This window comes from Neltuma alba, unplaced genomic scaffold (assembly GCF_004799145.2).
Source record: "Neltuma alba isolate B1F8T4 unplaced genomic scaffold, ASM479914v2 tig00010687_pilon, whole genome shotgun sequence".
NCBI classification, from domain to species: domain Eukaryota; kingdom Viridiplantae; phylum Streptophyta; class Magnoliopsida; order Fabales; family Fabaceae; genus Neltuma; species Neltuma alba.
The window spans coordinates 50,195-64,569 of record NW_021635527.1 but is presented as its reverse complement, the minus strand read 5'-3'; the positions used below and the strand labels follow the sequence as shown (position 1 = coordinate 64,569).

Below are 14,375 nucleotides of genomic sequence, written 5' to 3'. Positions count from 1 at the left end.
TGGCCAGTGCTCCTCATAATTTATAACTTGCCTCCTTGGTTATGTATGAAAAGAAAGTATATCATGTTATCTTTGATGATCTCAGGACCAAAACAGCTGGGAAACAATATTGATGTGTATTTGGCACCTTTGATTGAGGATCTGAAGAAATTATGGGAGGAAGGTGTCACATTCCAGAAATTTTCATCTGGCAATAAAGGATCAAAATTTGGGATGAGGGTCAATATAGGAACTAGATGGGGAGACAAAACAAATTTTGATATGAAACCCCGAAAAGGTTGGACTGACATTTCTGTAATTATTGGTCTAAGAAGGGCAAAACGGAAAAATTTGAGAAAATTTCCAAAAAATCCATGAAAAATGAGAGAAGTGTAGAGTAGAGGTTTTGAAAAATCGATTGAGGCCTGAAAGGTGGAATTATAGTTAAAATGAATTATTATGGAATTTCTCGTAAACAGAGGTTTTTCAAGAAATTATTGGGAAAATAAAGGAAAAAAATTGTTTGAATTAGTTAGAGGCCTCAATAAATTTGTAATATTGATGAAAAATTCATCTAAATATTTATTTGAATTTATAAAATTGGTTTTAGGCCTTGGAAGCTCAAGAATTAATTCTAGGGAATTTATTTTCCCTCAAAATTACTGATAAAGACCTAATCAGAGAGAATTCAAAATAAATACCTAGAGGTGGCAAAAAATTCTGAAAATTTTCAGATCATATTCTCATATTAAAAGGTGAATTATCATAGAGAGAAATGAATTTTTGGAGGTCTGGAAAAATTGTAGAATGTTACTAGTGAATAGTAACTGATAAAGTTTCAAATTAGTTTGAGATAGTGATTTGGTTTGTGGGCCATCTTTTTAGACCAGCCCAAACCATTTGTGAGGCCCACAATGGACCCATTAAAGGTTCAATTTTGTGTACATTCCAGATTTCAGCATTTTTATTAAATAAAAAGTGAAAAATCATGGAAAATGCTTGGAAAAATCTAGCAAATGTACACTTGTTCAAATCTGAAGGTTTGAGGCACTTGATGGCTGCCAACACATCTCCTTATCTATCATTTGGGCGTGCTGATTAGGGGGAAGTGGCAGAATTTTTGGTTTATAAATACCCCTTGATAATACAAAGAAAATATTAGAAAATTAGGAAAAATAAGGGGAAACCCTACCACTGTTCATCCAGCCATCTTGCATGAAATTCTTGAGGATTTTTAGCAAGAAATCATCCAAAAAATAACAAGAAAACACTAAGGTATGTCCAAGCATCAATATCCCTAAGTTTTACATTGATCAAATAAGGATTTTTGCTTGGAAAAATACTGGAAAAATGTTAGAAAATTCTGAAAATTTTGGGTGAGATGTGTGATACTTAGAGAAGGATAGAAGCCTTAATAATCAAGTGGAATAAGGAAGATTAAGTGGTGTATGGATTGATTTTGGATGAAATCAAGTTAGGGTTTAAGGGGGACGACTTTGGTCTACTACTGTTCATGTAGAACCAATTTGATTTTACTTGATTTGATGATTTCAATGGATTTAAAACATGTTTTTGTATGGGGATATGATGTTGGAAAGTGTTTAAAATCATTGGAATCAAAAATGGAATTTTTGGAAAACTAAGGACCCTTATTCAGCCAAATCAGGTTCATGGGGAATGAGTTTGAATATCAAAAATCTGATTGCACCATTGGATTCCTCATGAAAAATTGTGTAGGATTGAGTTATGAGATGGTTGATTCTAAAGAAGGAATCAATTTGTTAAAAATCAAAGGAAAAAAGGGGAAATTGTTGAGTTAATGTTTAAGTATTGAAATTAAGTTGTTTTGTGATTAATATGGCCTATGATTATGCTTGGTTTACTAGGCATTGAGAGGAGGAATTAAGGAGAAGCATTGCTCCTTGAGGAATTAATTGGACAAGCTTTACAAAGGTAGCTTTGAATTATAATTTGATTGTTTATCTTGCTTATTTGTTGTTATTGTTGTTGCCTGGATTGGTGGAACCTTGTGGTGATCTTGATTGTTTGATTGGCAATGGTTATGCTTTGGACAAATGCTTTATGGTATGTCAATGTGGATAATATGATGTTCCTCTCCTTGCATGATATTTGATATGACTTCCTATGAGTTGGGAATGGTTTGGATTGCATGACATGTCACAATTAAACTTGCACTAATTTACATGATAATTATAATTCATATACTACTGAGATTTCTTCGAAATCTCATTCCTCCTATGTTATTTTATGCACTAATTAGGAAGTGGACCAAGCATGGATCAAGGGAAGGATTTGGCCTTAGAATGAATGGGTTTTGTATATGTTGTGCCATATATTGGAAACTTTTGCAATGTGTAATGAACTTTACATGGATTTTGTAATAAGTTATGGATGCCATTTTGATGTAAATTATATTGTTATTCCATGTTCCAATGTTGGGATTATGCTTAATGCATTGTGGAAAGGATGTGGATGAAGGAAAAAGAAGAAATAAATCAAGAAAATAGACATTAGGAGATAAAATCTCCCTAAATAGTGTCAAACTTGTGCCACATGAAATAATGAGCAATTGTTCGAATTTGGGCATGAAATTTTTCAGGCAAGTCGATCTCATTTTTAGCTTTAAAACAAGTGGTAATTCATTAAATTTGGAGTTGTGTGCTAAGAGTTATGCCCTTCCAAAGTTGGGTAAAAATACTGGAAATTCAAAAATTTACCAAATAAACAGTATACTTTGACAAATTCCTGGAATTATTATGGATGGAATTGGACCTAAAAATTATTTTTCTTCCATAGACCTCTTATCAAGCTTCGCATGAAAATTAGAACCACTTCGTTTCAATTTTTATAGATTTAGTTATGAATTTTCAAAGTTAACCCATTTTTGGATGAACAGTATACAGATAGGATGAACAGTAAAATCCTGAATTTTAAAATTTTTCATCCGAAAATGTTACGAAACGATTTATATTGATTCCAATTAATGTATGATGGATTATAAAGAGAGGTGTGACAGAAGGTGTTGATGTGTTCGATGCATATAAATAAGAGACCTTTAATTTACTTGCCATGATCTTCACCCCGGTAAATGACTTTCCAGCATATGGAAATTTGTCAAGATACATTGTTAAAAGACATAAAGCATGTCCAATATGCAAAGAAGTCACCTACTACATGCAACTTAAACATGGTAGGAAGACAGTCTACCTGGGTCACAGAAGGTTTCTTAGTCGACACCACCCTTACTGTAAGTTGAAGAAGGCATTTAACGGCTCACAAGAATATCAAATGGTTCTAATACCTTTAATTGGAAAAGAAGTTTATCAACAGGTGGAAGGAATTAATGTGGTCTTCAGTAAAAAACAAGAAGAAGACTGTCGGTGAGAGGAATATATGGAAAAAAAGATCTATCTTTTTTGATCTTCTATATTGGTAAAGCCTTGATGTGAGGCATAGTCTAGATGTGATGTATGTGGAGAAGAATGTGTGTGAGAGCCTTGTTGGTATACTTTTACATATAAGTGGAAAGACTAAGGATGTAATCAATGCAAGATGGGACTTAGTCAAAATTGGAATAAGAAAACTCCTCCACCCACAAGAAAGAGAGGGTAAGAGGGCTTATTTACATCTAACTGCACACGCATTATCAAAAGAAGAGAAAACAAGTTTCTGTGGTTTTGTCAATAGCATTAAGGTGTCACAAGGTTATTCTTTTAATTTGAGCAAACTTGTTTCAATGCAAGATTTGAAGATAACAGGGATGGAGTCTCATGATTGTCACGTGTTGATACAACAATTACTTCCACTTGCTATTCGAGGCATTATGAAAAACAATGTGAGAAGCACTATTACAAGACTTTGTATGTTTTTCAATGCCATTTGCAGCAAAGTCATTGATCTTGCTGAGTTAGATGAATTAGAAAATGAAGGTTATGTGATACTCTCCCAATTAGAAATACACTTTCCTCCATCATTTTTTGATATTATGGTCCACTTGATAGCCCACCTTGTGCGAGAGATAAGACTTTGTGGTCCTGTATGTTTAAGGTGGATATACCCATTTGAAAGATGCATGAAAATCCTAAAAAGGTACTCTAAGAATCCTGATCGGCCTAAGGCTTCAATTTTGAGAGATATGTAGCTGAGGAGGCAGTTGAGTTTTGTAATGCATATCTTGATAGGATAAAGGCAGTTGGACTTCCTCAATCTCGACATAATCAGGGGAGAAGCAAGGGAACACGGGGTGTCATAGTGAGGTCTATGTCAAGAGAAGTTGTAATGCAAGAATATCTATATATTTTAAACAACACAGATGAATTTTTGCCTTACTTGAATACTCACAAGAATATGTTGAGGAACTTAAACCCAAGAAAGAACAATATGCAACTAGCTAATGAGCATAACAATTCATTTATAGAGTGTTTTAAGCAAAAAGTGTTAAAGAATGGCAATCCTTCCGAAACAATACAGTGGCTAGCTGTAGGGCCTTGTTTTGAGGTTGTGTGTTGGGCGGATATGACATAAATGGTTATTCATTTTACACAAAAACCAAAGACGATAAGAGTACTATATAGAATAGTGGGGTGATGATAGTAGCCGAAGCTATGCATTTTGCTAGTTTAAAAGATAAAAACCCAATATTGTTGTCAATGTCCTATTATAGAGTAATAGAAGAGATATGGGAGGTTAGCTATACCAAGTTTAAAGTACCCATCTTCAAATATAAGTGGGTTAATAATAATGCTGTGTAAGTAGATGAAGAATTTGGATTTGTTTTGATTGATCTTGAGAGGGCTGGATATGAGATGAGCCATTTATTTTAGCAAGTCAAGCAAAACAAGTGCTTTATGTTACTGATCTAGCAAAGAAAAAATTGTCTATCGTGCTCTAAGGTAAGAGGCAAGGAGTTGGTGGAGATGACAGTAACTCAGAGTTTGAACTTGATGAAACCCCGCCTTTCACAGCTACTCGACCTAAAACAGTTGAATTAGATTTGGTAGATGATGACTATGCTGTTAGAGATTATCATTGTGAAGGAATTTGGGAGGATAATTGTTGTAAGGCTTAAATAAATTATTTGATATTTTTTTATTAAATTTATTTCATATTTATCATTTATTCATAATGTGATGTTTTTTGTTAAATATACTTGATGTTTTATGTTAACTTTACTTGATGTTTCTTATTCTTACATTTATTGGTTGTTTGTTCTTTGAACAGGAAATGGACGAATTCGGTCAACAGGGTTCTAGCGACGATAGCTCCTTTACTACCAAGAGGAAGGGTAGAGGGCTAACTCGTATGAGGTATTTGGCTTTATGTGATGAGACCACACAGCCCATGAGGATTACAATAGAGTTTGATGATGATTTGAAAGCTGGAGGACCTAAAGGGGTTCAATTTACTAGTTATGTGGGCTATCTTACACGGAGTAAAATTGGGATTGACATTTATAATTGGAGGATGGTGGACAAAGATTTGAAGCAAACTATTTGGGAGGATATTTTGGTACATTACGAATTCTTTTCTTTATTTGTTTCAATTATAATTGCTTATTTACTTATAACTCTATTGTATTGTCTTGCAGCTGACATTTGATATTCTTGCAATTGAGAAAATGAGAGACCGTTTGCTTAAGCAACTTGATAAACAATGGAGGAATTTTAAATCTATGCTTACAAGAGAGTATCTTCGTGAAAAAAGAAAGGGTGAGAATCCTAAGGATCGATACTCTTTTATTAGTGACGAGGCATGAGAGAGGTTTGTGAAGCAACGTGAAGATCCTGCATTTCAGGTTTGGTTTCTTTAAACTTAGTTTTTAATCAATTTATATTTTATTCAACTAAACTAATTTTGGTGAATTTGTTTCATTGTTTAAGCACTAAGTAAGAAGAATAATCAAATATCTGAGCAGAATGTGTACCCATATACCATGTCTCATGTAGGGTACGGTGGGTTGGAAAGAAGTATAATGGAGGAGCAGAAAAAGAATGCACAGATAGCTGCTCCTTAAAATCCTACTTGCTACATCACACCTATTTAGTGTCTGCTGCTATTGCTATTGCTCCAGTGTCTGCTGCAAGGATTAAAAGGGGTCAATATATTACTCCAGAGTCTGCTGCTATTGCTAAGAGGATTACAAGTAATATTTATGCATTATGCTTCATTGATTTATTTTTTCAATTATCTTAAGTTGAATTTGTTGCTTTAATTAATGTTACAGGATATACTTGAGGAGTAATTATCCTACAGTACATTCGTTCCTCATGGACGGATGGATATCTTGACCACTGCCATTGGAAAGACTGACCATCCTGACAGAGTCAAGGGGCCCCTAAAGGGATTGGCATTAAACAATTCTTTGGCCTTGGTTCACAAAGAAGTACTGGATCATCCTCCGCTAACATGATATCTAAAGAGGAGCTCGACCAATGATTATAGGAAGAAACGGAGAGAGTTCAAGTTGAACTCAGTGAATAACACAAGTGCAAAAGATACTTGAGGAGTTCGATGCCAAGTTTCAACAGGCTATGATGATGATGGGTACAACTGGATTCCAAAAGCCCTAAGTGTCTGAACCTTCCCAGGTAATAATCACGCATCTTCTCAAATCTTCTAAAGGTTCATTTCATCCATTTAAACTTATTTAATGTGCCTTAACTAATTTTTTTTATGTTTTAGGGTTCACCTATGATGAAAAGTGGGAAGGCAGTAATAATTAGATGCAACAACTAATAATGTCTAACCCTGACCCTAGCCCTAACCCTGTTGAAGATGATGGAATGCCGTATGCTCTTTATGTGGACTTTGAAGATTTAGCTGCTCATGTCACTAATAGTCGAGTATTCTTGGGCATAACAATCCACAGCAAGAAAGTTTTGAAGGATCAAGCGAGGGTGATGGTGGATAGGATTCTTCATGGTTATGGTGGTACACTAATGCCCAACCCTGCTGATGAGGTTTGAGTATTGGCTCACATTGAAGGACATTTCATTTTGTGGCTAAAGAGACTTGTTAGAAAGCCATTGACAAAGAAAGCGACAACGAAGCAAGCCACAAAGAGCACATCATTAGATCCTGTACTCCTGCCTCTTCTTAATGACATTGCAATTATGTATTCCAGTATGGCGGTTCATTCTATGGTGGCAAACATGGAGAAGCCCCTTACTTTCAAGATGCCGCTGGGGATTATGGGTTCAAGTGTAACATACGACTTTACCATTGACAAGAAAGACCTCGTTCAGTTCCTCAACTTTGAGGAGTTAGATAGAGTCTTCATGCAACTGGCTATTTTGTAAGTTCCAATATCATTTTCTTATTTCATGTTATACTTATGCATGTCCTAATGTTTTTTATTTGAACAATAGGCACTTTACTCAAATTTGTCAATAAGGAGGACTTGAAGGAACATATGGCTTTATGTGTCCTCAAAGGGTGCAGAAAATAGTCAATATCGTGGAAGCAAGGTCAATCTACATGATGACCACAATGACTTAGACGAGAAAGTAAATATATTTTGCACCTTACATGGAAGGGTAAGTATATTATTATATTTGAGATACACAAGTTATATATATATTATTATAATTAACATGGTTCGTATTTTGCAGTTATCATTGGACCCTAATTGTTTGTCCCCTTTTGATAACAAAGTCTACTGGTTTGATTCCCTCTTTGAAAGTCCAACCGAAGAAACAAGAGATGTCATCGACACATTAGTTTATGTTTATATATTTATTATGTGTAAAGTTTATAAAAATGTGCTCTAATATCTTTTTTTTTTTTTTAAATTGTTGATAGGGCTTTTCATAGTTTCAATGTTATAGCCATCAAGCAAAATAGACAACCACTAACCTGGATTCTCCCATAAGTATATTGTTTTGAGCTAAATATATGCTTATAAATCTTTTTTAATAATCAAATTTAATGTTTATAATCAAAGTATAATATTCAATTTTATATTTGATTTTGTTGGTATTGTTGTTAACAAGGAAGCGTTGAATGTGGATATTATGTCATTCGTTACATAAATGACATCATTGAGACAAGGGTGATTGAGAAATTAAACGAGGTAAATATAGGTTACATTATATGTACTTTTTTAATTCTTTTCACATTTTTGATGAACCTGACTAATGACTATGTTATTTTTTATTTACAGGTATTCCAAAATGCTGCGCCATATCACATGGAGGAAATCAACTTGATGAGGGACACTTTGTCAACAACATTGCTATAGAATTTTGAAATTGTGAAATAATTAGGTCATTCCTCACAAAGTTCATAGTTACATTATTAACTAGTTGATTATTTGTTGATATATTACGTAATTCAATAAGATTTCGATGTTAGTGTTTATATCGTCATCTTGAAATTGTTTTGCATATTCTGCTTTGCCTAGATTTGGGTCTGTAAACTGTAGGGAGGTAGTAAAAGAAATTCACACAGTATGTTAAAAAAATCAAGTTTTTAACGGCGGTTATTTCAATGACCGCCATTAAAACTATTTACCATAGGAGTTTTACCCAAAACCGTCGTGGAAAATAGACTTTCCATGGTGGTTTTATATAAAACCATCGTGAAATATTCAAATTTCCACATCGATTTTAGATAAAATTCTAAGACCGCCATGGAAAGTCAATTTTTCATAGCGGTTGTAAATCGCCATGTTTTATTCTCCTTTCAATGTCGATGGTATCCACTTCACCTCTAAAACCGCTATGGAAAACCTTAAATAACCGCCATTAAAAGCCTTTCTTCGGGCAGTGAATATGTAAATACACTTAAAATATGAGAAACAAAAAAATGAAAAATAAGGGTAAAATTATAGAGTTTCTCAACTTAAAAAAATTAATTGCTTCGGTGAACGTGTAGGGAAGTAGTAGGTGAGAAATTAAATTCTACATGGAAAAAAGAGAAAGCAAGTGGCAGTAAAGTGTTTCGATCTCATTTCCTTTTTTCATGTCCTTTTAGTTTCATTTTCATCAAGCCTTCACCTTCCTTCTTCCTTTCTAACTCCATTCACCTTAAATCCAGCATAGTCGAGTGTCATGGATAGCAAATGCTTCAGGTTTCATCTTTTGAATTCGTCCCCAATGGTTTTTGTTATTTCTATTGTTATCAAAACTAAAATCATAAAGATATACACTGTGTTTTTTACTCCCTTCCTTTCTTTTTCCCCCCTTTTTTTAAGTGTAACTAAACTCTCATGAGCCAGCTGGTTTCTCCAAACTTGCTCAAGTTCCCCGCTTGATACCGGTTTCCAGCTCAAAAGCTCGTTCTTGTTGGCTTAACACGGTTCAACCCATATACAATTTTTCACCAAAAAACGAGCCATTTGGAACTTTGATCACCGGTTTGGCTGGTCTAACCATTCGGTCTAGTCTGGGTTTAAAATCATTTAGATATATCCTCACGCACAACTCTCCTGCCATCTTATAATTCCCTACTTTTCTATTAATTTCTAAATTTATCAATTTATTTTACTTATTATGAAAAATGGAAAATAAAGAAATGAGGTAATGTTGCATTGAACTAATTAGTTAAAATTAATTATTTCTAATAAAATAATATCAAAATTATCCTTGATAAAAATTAGTCCCTCCCATCATTAATACAAGAGTTATTTAACTTTGAATAAATCAAGGAAGTCAAATATATTAGTTAATTATAACAAATGTGATATGGTCTTTTAAAATACTTATACATGATACTACTTCTAATTCTTAATATAAAAACTAGTTTAACACTAATTTGGTCTTAAATATAAGACCTCAATTCACTTTGTCTCTCATGTTTATTTATGTTTTCCTAAGGTAGTTCTCGTAATAGTTATACATGTTAAATGTTTCATTAAGTGATAATTCTAAGTAATGCATATAATTAGCAAGGGTATTTTAGAAAACACAACATATATTTATTATAAATAACTAACTTAACTAATTTTCTTAATATACTTAGTCAACTAGCTCTTATATTAAGAACCGGAGGAAGTATTAGATTATTCATTGACTTATTGACTTATAATTTTCATAAATTAGTTAGGAAAAATGATAGATGAGTCATTGAGTATATTAAAGTCTTAGATTTATGATCAAATCCAATTCTAATTAGCTCTTATATTAAGTATTGCAGGTAGTATTAAAGGAATTTCAACATAGAATTTCAAATTAAGTTGCTAACTAGAGGGAAATCTAGAATAAATAGCATTGAGTCATCTAAAGGGAGATAAGAGAACATTTAAACGGGTCATTTTGATTAATAATTTATCTAAAGGTTTGGTTATATTAATCGAGCATGATTGTGTCATGTAATTTATGTAGCTAACCCTACCTAAAAAGATAAGGTTTTTATTGATATTCTATAATTAAAAAAAAAAAGATCATGCAACTTAAATGAAAACACAAGAGAATAATATCATTCAGTTCATTCATATAAGTATTTTCATTATAAAGGAACATTTGTGCAGTTTTACTATTAAGTTTGAACTTAATACACTACACTTATTCATAATATATATTATTCATTAACTTGAAGAAACATACACTTGATCTTCATCAACATGCCTTTTGGAACTTGACTTTGTAAGGAGCATCGGTGAGTGTCGCGCGGCTATTGCCATACTCATCCACAAACACTCCAACATTTTTGCACATATGCCTGCAATATTTGCACACACTTGGACAATAAACAAGCTTGTAATCTTGATCATACTCTTTGATCTTAAACTAATTGTTGATAGTTTGCCATCCTGGGTTTCCCAACATGCCATCGATCATCATAAACCATTGCTTTGCTAAAAAATCGTAGCGATCAAGCTTTCACACTATGGATTGAAGGCACTTATTATAACCAGAGAACTAAAAGTTCATATTAGTAGAAACACGAATCACACCTTGCTTAGGGTTAACAGGTGTGAATGTAACAGGCAGGGCATGATATCTTCCTAGCACCACCACACCAAGTGGGCAGTATTTGCCAATTCTAGCAAGTGAGAAGCTAGCGTCATGGCTCCAACATCAGTGGCCATAAGGTGCATTTGACAATAGAAATAGCAGGAAGAATGTAGTAATTAGAACCAACTCAGAGAATGTTGCCTAAAGTGTCTCATACTTGCCCAAAACAAGCATCATGAGCTACTACAAGCTCTGGTTGAATGCTTATGCCTAAGGCATAAAGGAGCAAAACAAAGGCTAAAACTACAATTTTCATTTCTCTCTTTGCTTTGAATTTCAACTTTGGCTTTGTGTTTTTGTGGACATGAAGGAGATTAAGGGCATGAATTTATAGTGATGCTCTATTCTAATCTATGGATTCTTATTGTACATTTTTATGTCTCATTCATATAGACTCATTCACGTACAACGGGAATTTGATTAATGTTTAATTAAATGTTCGAGTGCTAAAGAAATAAAGTGTAGTAATGAGTATAGCTAATATAATTGATTGTTGTGTTTAGGCACCTTTATTGAATTTGGGATTGACTTTACAATTTTGTTTTGACAGGCTACTTAGCCTCTTAATAAATTTATATCTATTAAGGAGAGAATTAATTTTCAAATTTTTTTTAGTATTGAAATACTTTCGTACGGCTAATGAGTATAATTTTCTATTATCATTGGGGCTTGCAAAGAGCAGGTTTGTAGGAAATAGAAGAATGGCCCATTGGCCAAATGGTCTTCTTGTTTGTGAGCTAAATAAAGAAGTAGTCAGTAGTTACAAGAAACAATAATGATGCTTCATCGGTTTCTATTGATTAAAAGAATTAAATAGATAATTGTGTACTCCCTCTGATCTATTTCATTGTAATTATAACATCCTATCCAAAAATATGCATAGTTAGCCTCCAATCAATACCTATGAGGGTTTATGAATTTTCCAAATGACATCTGCTTAAGTCAAAAGCCCAAAAATATTCAAAATAATAAAGTAAAGCTTTTGAAATACTTTAATTAACAGTTACAGCATAGTAACTAGTTCCTTGAGTCATGGCAATTAAATATAATTGCCATATGTGCTTACTCCTTAAGTGCCTTTTGTAAAACCCCTAATTAAATCTATAATTGTTGTTGTTGTTGCTTTTATTATGAATAGTCTGTCTACTATTGCTTACACGGTAATTTGAATTGGACTAAATTTATCATAAACATAATTCTTCCACTAACTTATCTAATAATTACAACTTATTTCTACTATCATCGTCATTTTATTAACCAAAATAAAATAAATCAATTATACTCAATTCACTAGTATTAATACGATAGTCTATTGGTTAAAGAAATAAACATAAGTGGATGTTGACACATGTGTGTGTGTAGATATATTTATTATTTAAACATTATATTGTACAAATAACTTGACATATCTGGGATTAGGTAATGATCAAAATAGGAAAATGTAATTTAAGTACATATTCTAGAACATAGGAAAAAAAAGAAATATTCATATATTATCTGGTATTTCCATACACTAAACAAGGAAATTAATACAAAAGATCCATCATGATAATACTCCCAAAAAGTTTCTAGTACCAAAATATATATTAGGCCAGTCCACTCTTATTTATTAAGTATAAGATTGAGTGGACACTTAATCTACATAGGACATCTTCTGGAGGATTGACAAGTGGGTCTACTCCTTCCTCAGGGGCCAACACATCTTTAGGAGGGGGCACATAGATATAGCCTTCCATAGGTTTATAGGAATTAGGAAAAACATAAGGGCTAGGGGGAGGTAGACTAGGACTATGTGGTGGTGGAATGGGATTGTTGGTGATGATATTGATATTCCAGATGACATGAAGGTTACCAACTTCTACCCATTCAATTCGAACAACGATCTCTGTGATTGGCATCTGAAGCATTAAGATAAAATTATGAGTAATACTAAATAATTAATTTCAACCAATAATGCCCAGCTACTCATTTGAGCAAAATATATATATAAGCCCTGCAATGCAATTTACATGAGAAATCTTACACAGATATAAATACAATTTTAAGCACCCATGATATCGCCATTTAAACAAAACTAGGGTGTCCCCTAGAGTGGATCGCCTATTCACATGGAATAATTTGGGTGCTCAAAATCCACACACAACATTATTATCTGGCATATTTCCCACATAAATCAAGAGATAAGTTGTCATAAAATTAAGAAAATAATATAATAAGTCGAAATTATGATGAGTGAGAATACATATAGGAAGGGTAGTATTACTCAATAAGACAAAAAGTCTTACTTTTCCTTTTGCACGTCACTCTCCCTCATTTTTTGCTTCTCTTTCATATGTTTCTTATTTGGAAACCAAAGGCATGTATTTATACCCCTCCACTAAAGTATTAATCTATCTGGCATTAATTTCCTTCTCATCCATTTACCATTAATTACAATCTTATCTACTATTTCTTCTCCCCCAAGATTCTAAATCTTATCTAATATGTCTTTCCTCTTAAGCCAAATGGAATTACATCACTCATGCCATCATTACGTGATTGTCTAAATAATTACTACTTTAAAAGTATTTTATTTACTAAATAATATAATAATATTTATACAATGTTTTATATATTTATTTTAGGATGTTACACCTTTCCTTGATTCCTATCAAACCCTTTTGCATTAAAAATGTTTTAAAAAATGTGGGATAAAAATTGACATCTCAATAACCTAGAGTTTCACCATGCACATACAAACTTTCACACATAAACAATCATTATTTAGCACATATACGATCACAAAAGCAACTTAAATAATTGTTAGTAGACAATATTGCTCAAGTTCATGATAGCCATAAGTTTAACATATCTATATGCAATAGATGCTTCCTTCCTTATTACTTCGTCCAACCTTATTCCATTCACTGGAACCATAGGCTTATTTACGGTCTAGCCCACACACTGGACTGACCAAGGCTACTCTCATACTCAGAATGTACCTGGCTAAAGGTACAAAGCCCAAGCTCAAACTATGGCTCCCCTTCTTAACAATAAACTAGGAGGTATCAGAGTCCCACATTCTCCCTCTACAAACTTGGCTAGGAAAGTATTAAGGAATGGGGCCCTAAAAAGGCCAACCACTGTGATCATGGTGTAATATCCTAATTTTCATATCCCTGAGATTCAAGTAAATTTTTATTGAGATAGAATAGATAGAGGTTATATATATATATATATATATAAGCAATCAAAATAATTAAAATCATGTGTATAAACATATATGTGAATAAATAAATAAATAAAATAACAATATTAAATAATCCCACATTGACTAAATGATGGGAAGATGGATAAAATACCAATATTAAGAAGTCTCACATCAACTAAATAATGGGTAAATGGAGCTCTTAGGGGCTATTAGAAAATTTAAAATTTAAA

At 33.0% G+C, this 14,375-nt stretch overlaps 1 pseudogene; it reads right to left on the bottom strand.

Moving 5' to 3' along the window:
- Positions 1-10,556: 10,556 nt before the first annotated feature.
- On the bottom strand, positions 10,557-12,862 carry LOC114758327 (kunitz trypsin inhibitor 2-like; annotated as a pseudogene).
- Positions 12,863-14,375: the final 1,513 nt, after the last annotated feature.